Consider the following 16,428-nt stretch of genomic DNA (forward strand, 5'->3'; position numbering starts at 1 on the left):
CTTCTTAATTTCTTTATGTATTCTGGATATTAGTCCTCTGTCAGATATAGGGTTGGTAAAGATCCTTTCCCAACCTATAAGCTGTCGTTTTGTTCTGATGACAGTGTCCTAAGTTCTCCAGCTTCAGGGTTTTCTCTGTGTTTTCTTTGTTGACTCTAATTGTTTCCATGTCTTGTACCATTTCTTTCATCTGTTGCATGTGGATTCCTGTCTTTCTATGATGTCATCTTGTTTTTCAATTGTTTCCTCTTTATGTGACTCTATTTGTCTGGCTATCTCTTTGAGAGTTTTGTTCATTTTTCTCTTTATGTGCTTGTGATAACTTGTTAAGCATAGCTATAAAATCATTTTCCTGTGTTTCTGATGAATTAAAATATCCGTCGATTTTGGTGGTGAAGCCATGATGTCCTGAATTTTGTTGGATGTGTTCTTAAGCTTGCCTCTAGCCATCTGATGGTCAGTAGTCTTTGCTGTTTGTTCCTGGAGCCTGTAATTCAGACTGGGTCCATCTGTCTCTGGAGTCTGGAGTATTCTTCAAGAAGATGAGAGAGGTCCACCGGTTTGAGAGTGGGTATTGGTGTTTCAGTTGCAGCTAAGGGAGGAAAGTCACAGGAGCAAGTGTGCAAGTGCAGTAATGTCCAAAGATGTGTGCCTGCCTGGAAGGGTAGAGTGTGAAGGAGAAGTACAAGCAAGCTTAAGTTGTATTGAAGGAGTGGTTTGCACATGCACAGGTGCCCTGAATGGCTCAGTAGCTGACAGGACTGTCTCCAATTGTGTTCCAATTGCTTACATCTGTCTGAGCTGCAATGTCTTGGTTCTAGGAATTGTTTGGCTGGACTCCATCCACTGGGAGACCCACAGAACAGTGTCTTCAAAGTTGAGAATGCTGTCCTAGGGGTCCCTATGTTTCCCACAGAGAGGATGTGGGAGGGAGGGATATCAGGTCTGGCTAGTACTGCAGTGGGGCCCAGATTTAGGGCTGTGTATGCCCTCTCTGGCAGAAGCACTTACTAGTTTCTTCTTGGCTTTCTTGTCCCTATTGGATGCATTCTTCTCTTCTGTCATCACACCAAAGATGGTTGCGGACTCCCTATATGAGAAGAAAACTATCTCCTTTGAAGGATGCATGATGCAGCTCTTTGCTGAACACTTCTTTGCCGCAGTAGAGGTGATTGTTTTGACAGCCATGGCCTATGACCGCTATGTAGCAATTTGTAAGCCCTTGCACTACTCTTCCATCATGAACTGGAAGGTCTGTGGCACACTGATGGGGATAGCATGGACAGGAGGATTCTTGCATTCTATCATACAAATTATTTTCATTTGCAGTTACCCTTCTGTGGACCCAATATCATTGATCATTTCATCTGTGATTTGTTCCCATTACTGGAACTGGCCTACACAGATACACATATCTTTGGCCTTTTGGTGGTTGCCAACAGTGGGTCTATCTGCATAGTAATCTTTTCTATTTTACTTGTATCCTATGATATCATCTTGTGCTCTCTGAAAGCCCACAGTTCTGAAGAGCAATGGAAAGCTCTCTCCACCTGTGGGTCCCATATTGCAGTTGTGATTTTGTTCTTTGTTCCATGCATATTTATATATGCTCGCCCACCATTTTCTTTCTCCTTTGACAAAATTGTGGCAATATTTTACACCATTCTAACTCCCTTGCTCAATCCTATTATTTACACTTTTAGGAATAAGGACATAAAAAATGCCATGAAGAAAGTGTGGAAGAGATTCATGGTGGTTTATAATGGAAAGTGAGTAATAGAAAGATATCAGTAAAGATGCGAAAATAATTTTGATAAAAACATTCTGGGTTTTCTTTAATATTGAATATGTCATCTCTTTCACTAGCAAAGCTTCTCAAAAGGGTAATAAATGATGTGTTCATGTTATTTGAGGACTAATTCTTAGCTGACAACTCAATATTTTCAAGTGTTTACTAAAGAGGTTTGAAATGTATGCTTGCTTATACTATAGTAATTTAAGAAAAAATGGAGGGAGCCAAGATAGCGACTAGCACACACAGTTTCTGAGCTGTGGAAGAGATAAACTTCTGAGTAGGTGAGTGGAAGGACTTCTGAAGCCAGGGAAATGACGGAGAGGCTTTCTAAACAACAGGGAACATTGCAGGAGGTGAAAACTTTGGTCTCAGGTCACCCGAGGACTTGTTTGGGGAACACCTACCTGCCTGGGGCCTGCAGCCACTGAGGCAGAGCTCCAAGCCCTTTAGCGGCAAAGGCCAGCAGTAAGTGTCTCGCAGCCCCAGATTCGCGCTGGGGCTGCACCATCCTCCCAGGGCAAAAGTCTGCTAGATGCCATCTTAGCTCCTCAGGATCACCATCACTGATGCTGCAGCAAGACCTCATAACCTGGCAGTGACAGCAGCACGGAAACTGGTGGAGCACATGAAAGAAGCAGGGCCAAACCAGAGATAACCCGATCTCTGCCAAGTGACCTGCCTGTAAGTGAGTGCACCCTTGAGAATCTGCAGATACCCAGATCCTGTGTCCTTCTAAAACAGAAGCCAGGCATCGAACCCCCTCCCACCCATATCCCCATTTTGGGAAACAGAAGGGCACTTGGGACATTGAAGTTCCTGCTCTGTGGATCTAATTGAGGAGTTAAGACAGTTAATGCCAGAAATTGTGCTGCAATCATCACTAGCGCCTGCAACATATAGAGTGCAGAGCCTCTCACACACACTCAAGGGTTCAACATTAGCCATCACTCTGTCCCTTGAGACACATGTCCACGCACACTTCCACACACACACACACACAAACATACACACACGCGCACATGCGCACACTTGCATTTGCCCCATCTGCGTCTGTGTACTTTTCTCCCACAGGTAGAGCTAGTCCTCAGCACAAGCTAAGGACACGGGACCTCTCTCAGCTTTCTGAAGACCTCTTCAGACACCAGTGAGAGACAGTACCAGTCTGATCTGCAGAATCCAAAAAGAAACAGGGAAGGTCTCAGATAAGCCAATGGCCAGGGGTAGACGAAAGAACACTTCCAACATAAATCAGGACATCATGACCTCACCAGGAAACCCCAAAATCGATGGATACTCCAATTCATCAGAAGCACAGGAAAATGACCTTAAAGCCATGCTTGCCCAATTATTTGAGGCTCATAAGGAGGAAATGAACAAATCTTTCAAAGAGTTGGCCAGTCAATTGGAGGTAAAGAAAGAAGAAATAGACAAAATCCTTAAAGAAACACAGGCAAACATAGCCAAACAAATAGAGGCACAAGTAGAGAAAAAAATTAGTGGCATATAAAAAGGAAATGAACAAAGAAATAGAGACCATTGTAGAGAGACAGGAATCCAAATTCAAACACAAGAAAGAAATGGTGCAAGGCATGAAAACAGAATTAGAATCAATAAAGAAAACACAAAATGAGAAAACCCTTGAGCTGGAGAACTTGGAGAAAACATCAGGAACCACAAAAGTAAGCATCACCAACAGAATACAAGAGATGGAAGAGAGAATCTCTGGAACTGAAGACACACTTGCAGAAATTGACACTTCTCTCAAAGAAAAAGTAAAATCAGAAAAGTTTCTAAGCTGTGGGCTGGCTTTCCCCAGGGTCAGACAATTGTTCAAGGTTCCTGAATAAACTGCATTGGAAAAAAAAAAAAGAAAAGTTCCAATCACAAAATATCCAAGAAATCAAGAAATCAAGGATACTATGACAAGACAAAATCTAAGAATAATAGGAATTGATGAAAAAGAAGACTCCAGGCTCCAAGGTCCAGAAAATATTTTCAAGAAAATCATAGAAGAAAATTTTCCCAACTTAAAGAAAGAAATGTCCATAAATATACAAGAGGACTACAGAACTCCAAATAGACTAGACCAGAAAAGAAACACATCACATCACATCATAGTCAAAACACTAAATCTACAGAACAAAGAAAAGATATTAAAAGCAGCAAGGGAAAAAGGCCAAGTAACATATGATGGTAGACCTATCTGAATCACACCGGACTTCTCATCAGAAACTATGAAAGCCAGAAGGGCCTGGGCAAGTATAATGGAGACTCTAAGAGATCACAAATGTCAACCCAGAATATTATACCCTGCAAAGCTTTCAATCAACATAGATGGAGAAAACAAAATATTCCACGACAAACTAAATTTACGCAATATCTATACAGCAAACCAACCCTACAGAAGATACTAGAAGGAAAACTCCAATCCAATGAAAAGGAATTCACCCAAGAAAACAGGGCATACAGATAATATCCCAACAAAAATGAAAATGAAATGTTGGGTCTTTGTGTGGTTTAGGTATCAGGGTGACTGTTGCTTCATAGAATGAGTTTGGTAATGTACTTTCTCTTTCTATTTCATGGAATAGTTTGAGGAGAATTGGTGTTAGCACTTCTTTGAAGGTCTGGTAGAATGCTGAACTGAAACCATCTGGCCCAGGGCTTTTTTTGGAGGGGAAACTGTGGATGACTGCTTCAATTCACTTGGGGGATATAGGGCTATTCAGTCTTTCTACCTGATCTTGACTTGATGTTGGAAGATGGAACCTCTCAAGAAAATTGTCCATTTCATTTAGGTTTTCAAATTTTGTGGCATATAGGCTTTTGTAGTATGACCTAATGATTGTTTGAATTTTCTCAGTGTCTGTAGTTACGTCACCCTTTTCATTTCTGATTTTGCTGATTTGGATAGATTCTCTCTGCTTTTTAGTTAGTTTGGCTAAGGGTTTGTCTATCTTGTTGATTTTCTCAAAGAACCAGCTTTTTGTTTCATTGATTCTTTGGATACTTTTATTTGTTTCCAACTGAATGATTTCAACTCTGAATTTGATTATTTCCATCCGTCTGCTACTCTTGGGTGTATCTGCTTCTTTTTTTTCTAGGGTTTTCAGTTGGGCCATTAAGATGTTTGTATGTGATGTTATGAATTTCTTCTTGCAGGCACTTAGTGCTATAAATGTTCCTCTGAGCACTGCTTTCAATGTGTCCCATAAATTTGGGTATGTTGTGCCTTCATTTTCACTGAATTCTAGGAAGTCTTTAATTTCTTTCTTTATTTCTTCCTTAACCCAGCTTTCATTGAGTAACAAGTTGTTCAGTTTCCATGTGCATGTCGGCTTTTTGTTATTTCTGTTGTTGTTGAGGTCCGGCTTTAGTCCATGGTGGTCAGATAGTATACAAGGGATTATTTCGATCTTTTTGTATCTGTTAAGGCTTGCTTTATGACCAACTATATGGTCTATTTTGAGGAAGGTTCCATGCGGTGCTGAATAAATAGAAGGTATACTCTTTTGAGTTTGGATGAAAAGATCTGTAGACATCTATTAGGTCCATTTGATTTAGTGACTCTGTAAGTGTTTTTATTTCCCTATTTATTTTCTGTCTAGCTGATCTGTCCCTTGGTGAGAGTGCAGTGTTGAAGTCTCCCACTATTAAGGTATTAGGATTAATGTGTGATTTAAGCTTTAATATTGTTTCATTTACGAATGTCGGTGCTCTTGTATTTGGTGCATAGATATTCAAAATTGTGAGGACGTCTTGGTGGATTTTTTTCTTTGATGAGAATATAGTGGCCCTCCTTATCTTTTTTGATTAACTTGGGTTGAAAGTCTATTTTATTAGATATTAGGATGTCTACTCCAGTTTTATTTTTCTGGAACCATTTGCTTGAAAATCATTTTTCCAGCCCTTTAGTCTGAGGCAGTGTTTATCTTTGTTGCAGAGTTGTGTTTCTTTGATGCAGCAGAATGTTGGATCCTGTTTCCACAACCATTCTGTTAGTCTGTGTCTTTTTATTGGGGAGTTGAGTCCATTGAAGTTGACAGATACTAGTGACCAACAATTGTTACTTACTTTTGATGTGGGGTTGGTGGTGTCACTGAGTTTCCTTGCTTGTATTCTTTTTGTTGTTGTTGTGCAGTTATCTATTTCCCCTGTTTCCATAGATGTAGTTGTTTTCTTTGGTTTGGAGCTTTCTTTCTAGTAACTTCTGTAGAGATAATCCTATGTAGATATTGTTCAAATTTGGTTTTGTCATGGAATATTTTGAATTCTCCATCTATGTTGATTGAAAATTTTGCTGAGTATAGTAGTCTGGGTTGGAATCTGTGGTCCCTTAAGGACTGTATGATTTCTGTCCAGGCCCTTCTGGCTTTCATAGTTTCTGTTGAAAATCTGGTGTGATTCTGATAGGTCTACCTTCATATGTTACTTGGCCTTTTTCCCTTGCTACTTTTAGGATTTTTTCTTTTTTCTGTAGGTTCAGTGTTTTGACTATGATATGATGTGAAGAATTTCTTTTCTGGTCTAGTCTACTTGGTGTTCTGTAGGCCTCTTGTATGTTTATGGCCATCTCCTTCTTTACATTGGGAAAGTTTTCTGCTATAATTTTCTTGAAAATATTTTCTGGACCTTTGAGCCTGATGTCTTCTTTTTTTCTCCTACTCCTGTTATTCTTAGATTTTGTCTTTTCATGGTGTCCTTGATTTCTTGGGTGTTTTGTGTTTGGAACTTTTCTGATTTTATTTTTTCTTTGAGAGAAGTGTCAATTTCCACATGTGTATCCTCGGCTCCTGAGATTCTTTCTTCCATCTCTTGTATTCTGTTGGTGATGCTTACCTTTGTAGTTCCTGATCTTTTCTCTATGTTCTCCAGCTCCTGGTTTTTCTCTATTTGTGTTTTCTTTATTGATTCTAATTCTATTTTCATGTCTTGCACCATTTCCTTCATCTGTTTGAATGTGGAGTCCTGCTTTTCAGTGACAGTTTCTATGTTTTTGTGTGTTTCCTCTCTATGTATCACTAATTGTGCCTCTACTTTTTTGGCTATAATTGCCTGTATTTCTATGAGACCTTTGTTCATTTCTTCTTTGTTTGCCTCAATTTTTGTGGTCATTTCTCTGAGAGCTCTATTTGTTTCCTCTTGGTTCGTCTCAATTTCTTTGGCGCTTTCTCTGAGGGCTTTGTTCATTTCATCTTTATGGGCCTCTAATAGCTGGAGAAACATAGTTTTGAGGTTGTTTTCTTGTATATCTAGTGAATTGAAGTGTCATTGGTTTGTGGGTTTGCTGGTGAGGTCATTATGTCCTGATATTTGTTGGGTGTGTTTTTATGTCTGCCTCTAGCCATCTAGTTATTTATAACCCTCACTATTTGTTACTCGAGTTTGTAGTTCAGGCTATGATCGTCTCTTTCTGTTTTCTGGACAGTTTTTTTCAGGAAGATGAGAGAGGTTCACTGGTTTGGAGTATGCGTTGTGGTTTCAGTTTTGCCTAAGTAAGGAATGTGATACCAGCGCTATTCGCATGTGCTTTTAGCAGGCACAGTGTGCATGCGCGGATTCTCTGACTATTGCAGTTGCCTGCAGGCCACTATTATGTAGTTCTGTCTGAGATCCAGGGATTGTTTGCCTGGATTACACTGGTGGACCCACAAGGTAGAGGCTTCAACGTTGAGGTCGCTATCCCAAGAATCCCTATGATGCCCACTCTAGGGGTGTGGGTGGCAGGGATCTCATCTGGTTGCTTCTGTGGAGAGGCCCTGGGTCTGGGGCAAACTCTCCCTAGAAGGCTCACTCACTCTCTTGCAGGACCAGTTGGAATGCACAGGGGTTCCCCTTCCTCTCTACTCTCTGATTTCGTCTTGCTGTGGAGAGTGCCCGGGTAGGCTAATAGTCAGCTCTGTGACACTGTGGCCACAGGACTCGGTGTCCACCTTTCCTGTGTGCTGCCTCTCTGTCCTTTCCCTCTTCCAGGAGGGGTTATGTTGACTGGTCCCAGGGTAGCGCGAGAAAGAGTTAGGTTGAGTGTTCTCAATCCCAGATCCCAGACCCAGATCTCTCTGCCAGAAGCAGCCTGGTGGTAGAACCTATGTTTGCTGATCCTGAGAGAGTACCCAGTAGGGTTGAGTGTCCTCAGATTCCAAGCTTGGGTTTCCCTGCCAGGGGCCGATGGGTGATCTGGAGAGGGGGTGCTGTGTCCTGTGGCAGGCTGCCTCTCTGTCCTTCCCCTCTGACCTTCCCCTCCACTAGGGCAAGCTTATGGTGGTGCTCTCAGATGAGTGCCAGAAGCAGTTAGGACTTCTCAGTTCCGATCCTGAGCTAGGGTTTCTCTGCCAGGGGTCTGGAGGCTGCTGGTGTTAGGACTTGGTGCTAGACCTTATTGTGCTGGACCCAGGAGAATCTCAGGATGTGTTGAATGACCACAGTCCCAGATCCCGAGCTGAAGTTTGTTTGCTAGGAGCAGCTGGCAGCACTGACGTCCTGGCACTGTAAATCTGCTGTGTGCCTCTTTATCCTTCTGCTCAGCCGAGGCAGGGTTATGCTGGCATTTGGAGGAGTGCAGAAAGGATTGAGTTTTCTCAGCCCCGTTCTCTGGTTGGGTTACAGACAATGTGGTCTGTGGCAGATTCTGCTGGAAGCCTCCTGCCTCCTCTGAAGAGGGTGTCGGGATTTTGAGCTGGGCGTGTAGCTGCTCTCCCCGTGGCGGAAGCTCAGTTGTGATGGTGGCAGGTACCTGCAGTCTGTGAGACCTTCCAGGGAAAAACTGGGTGACTCGGGATCAGTCTCGCAACTTTCCTTCCCCGTAGGGTTTTCTTGAGACTAGGACTCCCAGTCTTTGGCACCCTTGTGCCCACCAATCAGACAGGGAAAGTGATCAGGACATGTAGGCTTGTGGCTCCAGCCTGGAGACCCAAAGCCCGCGTTACCCGGGATCTCTTCCGGGTTCTGGCTGTGTGGCCCAAGAGTGGACCCAACCAATTCCCAAGCCATGGGAGCCTCCCCTCACCTGGGAAACAGGATTGCTGTAGTTTTAGGGCCCCGAGTTCAGTCTCCTGGTCGCTGCACGGAGAGTGTTGTCCTGCTTCTCAGACACAGTGTTCTCCCGGCGCCACCATCTTGCCTTCCCCCGCCCCGCATGTATGTTTTTTACAAAGGACTTTGGTTTGTTTTCTGACACCCATGTCAGGTAGCTCACAACTGCCTTTGACTCCAACTTCAGGAGATTCTGATAGCTCTAGCATCTAAGATCATTGCACTCATGTACACATATGCCATGCAGAGGCAAACATTTATGCGTAAAATAATTGTTTAAAACTGTATTTAAAAACTGTATAACATAACCTAATATACTGTTTCATATGGTACCTCTTTGAAAATGTCAGAGAAGTAATGTCTAGGTTTCCACTCAAGTTCATTTTTTATATTGGATCCCCTTACATAAATTAGATCTTCCATCTCATTGTTAGATAACAACATGAAAAGACAAAAATTCTTACAACCTCCAGAAACTATACTTTTTTATTTTAAAGTTACAATCCAAGCAAGATAGGATAATTAATACAAGCATTTAACTCCAACTCTTGGTAAACTGAGGCAGGAGAATTTCTGTGAATTCCAGGTCTGGATGGATTATAGACTAGATACTTTTTTTCCAGAAAATCACACACACACACACACACACACACACACACACACACACACACCGTACAAACAACTATGAGTTCATAAAATCAAGATCATTAGAGCAAATGAACAGCATTATAATTAATATACAGCCCTTAATATTGTCTACATATTTTTTTCTATTTCCCTATAACAAAACATATCCCCCTAGTAGGTTGGTCGATTCCTTGCAACAGAATTCTGCTTTCCTGTTTTCTAAGTGAACATACCTTGTTTTGAATGTTTCAATGAAACACAGCATTCCATTCATTATATAACAGTGAATATATAGAAATATCATTAAATTGAAACTCTAGAAAAGTAATAGCAAACAGTAATTTGGTTAGGACATTCAAGATTTGTAATCACTCCAATAATTTTAAAATTTACAATTTCATCTTTTAAAAAACCCATGTGACAAGAAATTTCGCAAGTCCTGGAGGACTGAGACTCAATCTCACAGGCTCAAGAGCTCTGGGGGAAGCCTCTTTAAATTCTACTTGCAGTAAAGCAGGAATCTTTGGCTCCCATTTAACAAACAAACAAACAAACAAAAAACCTGAAATCACATTGAGGAAAAGACTTGAAAACGAGTGGAAACATTTTCCACCTTTACTTTCAGAGTTTTCTTTTACTCTTAGATGTAGAAGGAAGAGTTGGAGATAAACTGTATTTTAGTCTCCAGTGAACACAATTTCTGCCATAGAAAACAGGAGTTGTCTATGCAGATTTTTCATAGACTGACCTATGGTGAGACTTATAAGCCACTATTTTGCCTTTTGTGAATGGATTTAAATTGTGATAAAGTGGTTGAAATTCTGTATGTTGTGGTCAGGGTACTGTGGTTAATGCTGTCTTGGACCTTTCATTTCAAAACTGTATTATCTTGAGTAATTGCATAAACTGCATAGCTCAGATTCTTCATCTTCATTGAGGATAGTATGAAAAGACCTCTAAATATAGAAGCAAAAAATAAAAAAAAAAAAGATTGTGGCACGTGGAGTCCAGAACACACAGCCCAGAACACAGCATTTGAAAAGTAATGACTGCCAAACAATGATATTGGCAGTGTGCAAAGCTCTTGAATTCTCTCATTGTCTGCCCCCTTCCTCCTTTTCCTCCTCCCTCTATTCCTTCCCTCCTCTCTTTCTTTCTCCCTTCTTCCTGCTTTTTTTCCCTTGAATATCTATGTTTTGAATTATAAATAATTTAAACATATCTCCAGTCCTTCTTCACATTGAAACCAATTCACTTCAAATTACATGTGCACCTTTGCCTACTGTCTGTCCAATAGTACTTGATTGTTCTTCCTAAACACATAATTAGTTTTATATTGTTCTTCAAACCATTCTGACATTTTAAAACTGCATTTCTTTTTCATTGAATGCCGATAGAAGCATGGTCTACTAAAGTATTCCTTTGCTATAGATCAGCAGTTCTCAACCTATGGGTCACAATACCTTTGGGGATCAAATGACCCTTTTACAGGAGTTGCCTAAGACCATCTGGAAACAAAAAAATATTTACAGAACAATTCACAACAGTTGCAAAATTACAGTTATGAAGTGGCAATGAAAATAATTTTATGGTAGGGGGTAAACACAATGTGAGGAACTATTTATTAAAGGGTCATGGCATTAGGAAAGTTGAGAAGCACTGTTATTAATGATAGGTAGAAAACATAAAATGTGATTTTTGTGCCAATACATATGGACACATGGCACAGAGAAGGACACTGAGGTTTAGAAATGGTGAGAGGGGTGTCTTCTGGCTGCTCTTAAGTTCTCATCTCAGGACTTCAGGACTCTTTGAAAATTAAAGTGATTGAATCTCAGCATAGTTTTAGTGTCCTTGTTGTTGCCTGGCTTGGTCTCTCTTTTTTTTTTTAAGCAGATGAATGATTAACATAACAACAAGGAGAGAGAGAGTATTCAGGCATCCAGTGCAAAGAAACAAAAGGGAAAAGCTAAGTTCATTCTTTTACATTTCATAACTTGAGTAAAGTTGAGATATTTAGAATATCAGTAGATCAACACTAATGAGAGTTGGGAAAGGTTGGTAATCTAAAGAGAAACTATTTCCCAGAAGGTCATGGAAAGAGATCTGCGATAGGTAAAATCCTACACAAAAATACAGTAGGTTTAAAAAGTTAAACATAAAAGTAATTTCTAATAAGACTTTAATTTATTATTTTATGTGTCATGACAATATCAGTTTCAAATACCTGGTAGTTTATTTATTGATATAAGCACTGGTTTGTTTAAATTATTTTTTCTTTGTAAAACAGTCTCATATGCACCAGGTTACTCTTGCATTCCTTGTATAACCAAGAATGGCTTTAAAGCTCTGCTCTTCAATTTTTCATCTCCAGAGTGCTGATTTTAGAGGTGTGAGGTATATGCAACTAAACCTAGCTTATGTGGTGCTGAGGATCACTGATGGTAGGTGAGCCTTCCAAGAGAGCTATATCTCCACTCCCTAAAACCTACTACTTCTAAGGACAAACTTTGAAACAGAAATTTTGCTATTTTCCGAATGATTAGTGCAAGAGATAGCTGTGTTGCTAAGAGAAATTGGAGGAAAATAGTGGGTAATATGCATAGCAAGGCATGGGTAGACACACTTCCTAAAGTTACTGCTTCTTGAGCTGGCTCAGTGACCACAGTCCCTGCTGTACAAGGGTACCAACCCCTGGGCAAGGGTAGATAGAGCCTTAAAATTTCTGTGGTATTTTAATAATAGTACCAAAATATATATTTCTACTAAAATTGTTATTTTGTATGTTTCTGTCTCGATTATAAATTTAGAATATCTATAAATGAAAATTTGTTATTATTTTTTCACTGCTTTATTCATTTATCATGGTATTAAAATGCTATATCTTTGATGACCTCAGATTTTTAGTGTTTCATTTACAAGAATGTGATAGAAATTTATAATATTCTTATTTACAAAAATTTTATGTTTTGGAAATTTTAGATATTTTACAGCTCTTAATATTTTTGCTACTATATCATGTTATGGCCAAATTTCCTCATCTCATTATTTCAGAATAAAATTTTAGGATTAGGAATACTAATACAAAAAAAGAATACTAATACAAATAATATAAGCATGGTTATAACTGTAGAATCATTTATTATATGTCTTCTCAAACTATTACTTGGATGAACCAATTTCATTGTAATTGGTATAATTTCTAAAGTGTTGTTTTAAAAACACATTTATTCTTATTATTTCAAGTTTATCTTAGTCTCTGTGTGTACACACTGTCATGTAATTCTGACATAAGTCTTCATATGTTTCATTTTTATCTTAGTTTATATGTCAATAGGAACTATGTTTTTTTTTTGTCTGGGTGTTATGGCACAAGCTTGTAATTCCAACACTTGAGGGGAGGAACAACAAAATCAAGAGTCCATGGTCATCTTTGCAACATGATGAGCTCAAACTCATGGCCTGAACCACAAGAGACATCTAAGTATTCTCTGAAAAAGAAAATGAACTATCAGTGTTTTAATTGTGGCCCCAAATCATTGATGTGAGGTAGTTTGTTCAATGGCAAATGGGTATTACATATAAATATTTTCCTGTCCTTTTGATAGCAGACTTAATAATTGATTTTTAACAATATTTGTTCAATTTAAGATTAACAGAAGTAGTAGAAAATAAGTTCCAGTATATTAGCCATTTAATTTCACTGGTACTCTCATACTACAGTTAAATAAGAACAATATATTTTTTTTTAGAGTGATGACAAAGCATTATAGGGTTTTTATTCTGCTATTTCCTGGTCTATATTATACGAGTAAATTCTGAATGATATCATAATACTGGTGAGGAAAAGACATAAGGAAACATGGGAATGATTATTTTAAAGTATTAGACAACACCTTTCTTGGTACTTTCATAAGCATCTAAAACTGTGTCTATATTCTCTAAATGCCAGTCATTAAAATCAACTTATTTTTATTTTTAATATAAATGTATTACTGTTTTATGAACAAACTTTAAGAATAAATATATCTATGCACATATACTCTTCCTATACCAAATTTGTACTTTTTAGATGCATGCATTATAGATGCAGGAAAAGACATGGACAGTTTGCAAGCTGTACATTCTTGAAAGAAATTAGTTCAAGGGCTCGACTATTTATTGGATGATTCCTAGGATAATTTCTGCAGGTAAGGAAGTTGGGCTTTCAAGAGAATAAATTATAACTTGAATTGTAAAGACATGTCATCAAGAGCAGTATTTTAACGTTTTCTAATTTGACCCCCCCATCATAAGCTTAAACAGGTAAGCTGTTTACAAACATCAGCGTAGGTTGAATTCATACAGATTTCAAATCATATAAGTCACAGAATTATACTTCCTAATCAAGGTTATCCTGCTGCATTGTAGATGATTAAGAAGTGTTGGACTCCATATCATAGTACACCTACTATTTTTTTCCATTTCAGGTTTAATTAGATGTAGCTTATTTACACATAAGTGCTTGGCCATTACCTTGTAAGTCTTTAAGTTAAATTTTACACACTTACAGAATGTATCATATCCACCCTCAGATACCTTCAGACTCCGACAGAGGACCCCATTCCATCATCCGTCCAACTTTAGGACCTCCTTTTAAAATTTTAAATAAGTTATTTATATAGTAACAGCTTTCATTGAATTATTTCAACTATCATGAAAACAGACATTATTTTCATTAAGATATGGTCTTTTTTTATGGAAACAAAGTTCTTTTATTTGTTTGTTTGTTTTTTACACTTTAGTCACTTTGTATCCCAACTGTAGTCCCCTCCCTCATCACTTCCCAGTCCCACCCTCCTCTTCTCCTATGCCCCTTCCCTAGTCCACTGATAGCAGAGGATCTCCTCCCCTTCTGGCTGACCCTAGCCTATCATGTCTCATCAGGGCTAGCTGCATCATCTTCCTCTATGGCCTGAAGGGGCTGCAACCCCCAGAGGGAGGTGATCAAATATCTGGCCACTGAGTTGATGTCAGAGACACCTCCTGTACCCCTTACTAGGGAGCTCACTTGAAAACAGAGCAGCCTATGGGTTTCCTCTGAGCAGAGAGTCTAGGTCATCTTCATACATGGTCCTTGGTTAGACTATTGGTCTCTGCAGGCGCCTCCTGGAAGCATGTTTTTTGGCTTTGTTGGTCTTCTTTTGGAGTTGCTGTCTCCTCCAGGCAGGCCTTCTCTCCCCCCCCCCCGCATAGTTTTTTCTTTTATTACTTTTTAAATATAATTTTATATTTATTACAATTTATTCACTTTATTTCCCAACTGTAGCCCCACCCTCATTCCCTCCTAATCCCTCCTCCTTCCCACCTTCATCTCTTTCCATGCCCCTTCCCCAGTTCACTGATAGTGGAGGACCTCCTACCCTTCCATCTGACCCTAGCCTATCAGGTCTCATCAGGACCGTCTTTCATAGTTTTCCTCTGTGGCCTGATCAGGCTGCTCCCCCCTCAAGGAGCGGTGATCAAAGAGCTAGCCATTGAGTTAATGTCAGAGACAGCCTATCCCTTATGAGGGTACGTAATTGGATATTGAGCTGCCATCGACTACCTCTGTGCAGGGGGTCCAGGTTATCACCATGAATGGTCCTTGGTTGGAGTACCAGTCTCAAAAAAGACCCCTAGGCCCATATTTTTTGGTTCTTTTGTTCTCCTTGTGGATCTCCAGACCCTTCCAGGTTTTTCTACCTCCCCCTTCTTTCGTAATATTCCCTGCATTATGCCCAAAGTTTGGCAATGATCTCAGCATCCACTTTAATACCATGAGAGGCCCTCTGTGGTAGGCTCCTGTCTTGTTCCTTATTTTTATCTTCTTCTGATGTTTATCCTATTTGCCTTTCTAAATGAAGATTAAACATCATACCCAGGGTCCTCCTTCTTGCTCAGCTTCTTTAAGTGCACAGATTTTAGTATGATTATTCTATATTATATATCTAATATCCATTTATTTGAAGTGACTATATAGCATGTATGTCTTTCTGCTTCTGGGATAGCACATTCAGCGTGATCTTTTCATTCCATTGTGTAAATGTACTAGAATTTCTGCATCCATTCCTCAATTGAGGGACATATGTGTTGTTTCCAGATTCTGGCTATATGAACAGAGCTGTTACAAACATGGTTGAGCAAATGTCCTTGCTGTATACTTGAGCATCTTTTGGATATATGCCTAGGACTGGAATAGCAGGATCTTCAGGTAGCACTATTCCTAATTGTCTGAGAAAGTGGCAAATTGATTTCCAAAGTGGCTGTACAAGTTTGTATTCCCACCAGCAACGGAGGAGGGTTCCCTTTTCTCCACATCCTCTCTAGCATGTCACTTGAGTTCTTGATCTTTGCCATTCTGATAGGTGTAAGGTGTAATCTCAGGGTCATTTTGATTTGCATTTCCCTAATAGGTAAGGATATTGAGCATTTCTTTATCTGCCATTCAATATTCCTCTATAGAGAATTCTCTGTTTAGCTATGTACCCCATATTCAAAATTGATTACTTGAATTGTTGAGTTCTTTATATATTCTGGGTATTTGCCCTCCATCATATATGTGGTTGGTGAAGATCCTTCTCAGTCTGTAGGCTGTCATTTTGTTCTGATGACAGTGTCCTTTGCTTTACAGAATCTTTTCAGTTTCATGAGGTCCCTTTTATTGATTGTTGATCTTAGAGCCTGTGCTGTTGGTATTTTATTCAGGATGTTAGCTCCTATGCCAAGGAGCTCCAGGTTCTTTGCCATTTTTTCTTCTAACACGTTTAGTGTGTCTGGTTTTATATTGAATTCTTTGATCCACTAGGACTTTAGTTTTGTGCAGAGTGATAAGTATGGATCTATTTGCATTTTTCTACTTGTAGATATCTAGTTAGACCAGCACCATTTCTTAAAGAGGCCATTTTTTTCCATTATATGGTTTTGGCATCTTTGTCAAAGATCAGCATCTGTAA

At 39.4% G+C, this 16,428-nt stretch overlaps 1 pseudogene; it reads left to right on the plus strand.

The window, feature by feature from the left end:
• The first annotated feature begins 985 nt into the window (after positions 1 to 985).
• Positions 986 to 1,773, plus strand: LOC110544132 (olfactory receptor 4C15-like; annotated as a pseudogene).
• Positions 1,774 to 16,428: the final 14,655 nt, after the last annotated feature.

The sequence above is a fragment of the Meriones unguiculatus genome, chromosome 2 (genome assembly GCF_030254825.1).
Source record: "Meriones unguiculatus strain TT.TT164.6M chromosome 2, Bangor_MerUng_6.1, whole genome shotgun sequence".
Classification (NCBI taxonomy): Eukaryota; Metazoa; Chordata; class Mammalia; order Rodentia; family Muridae; genus Meriones; species Meriones unguiculatus.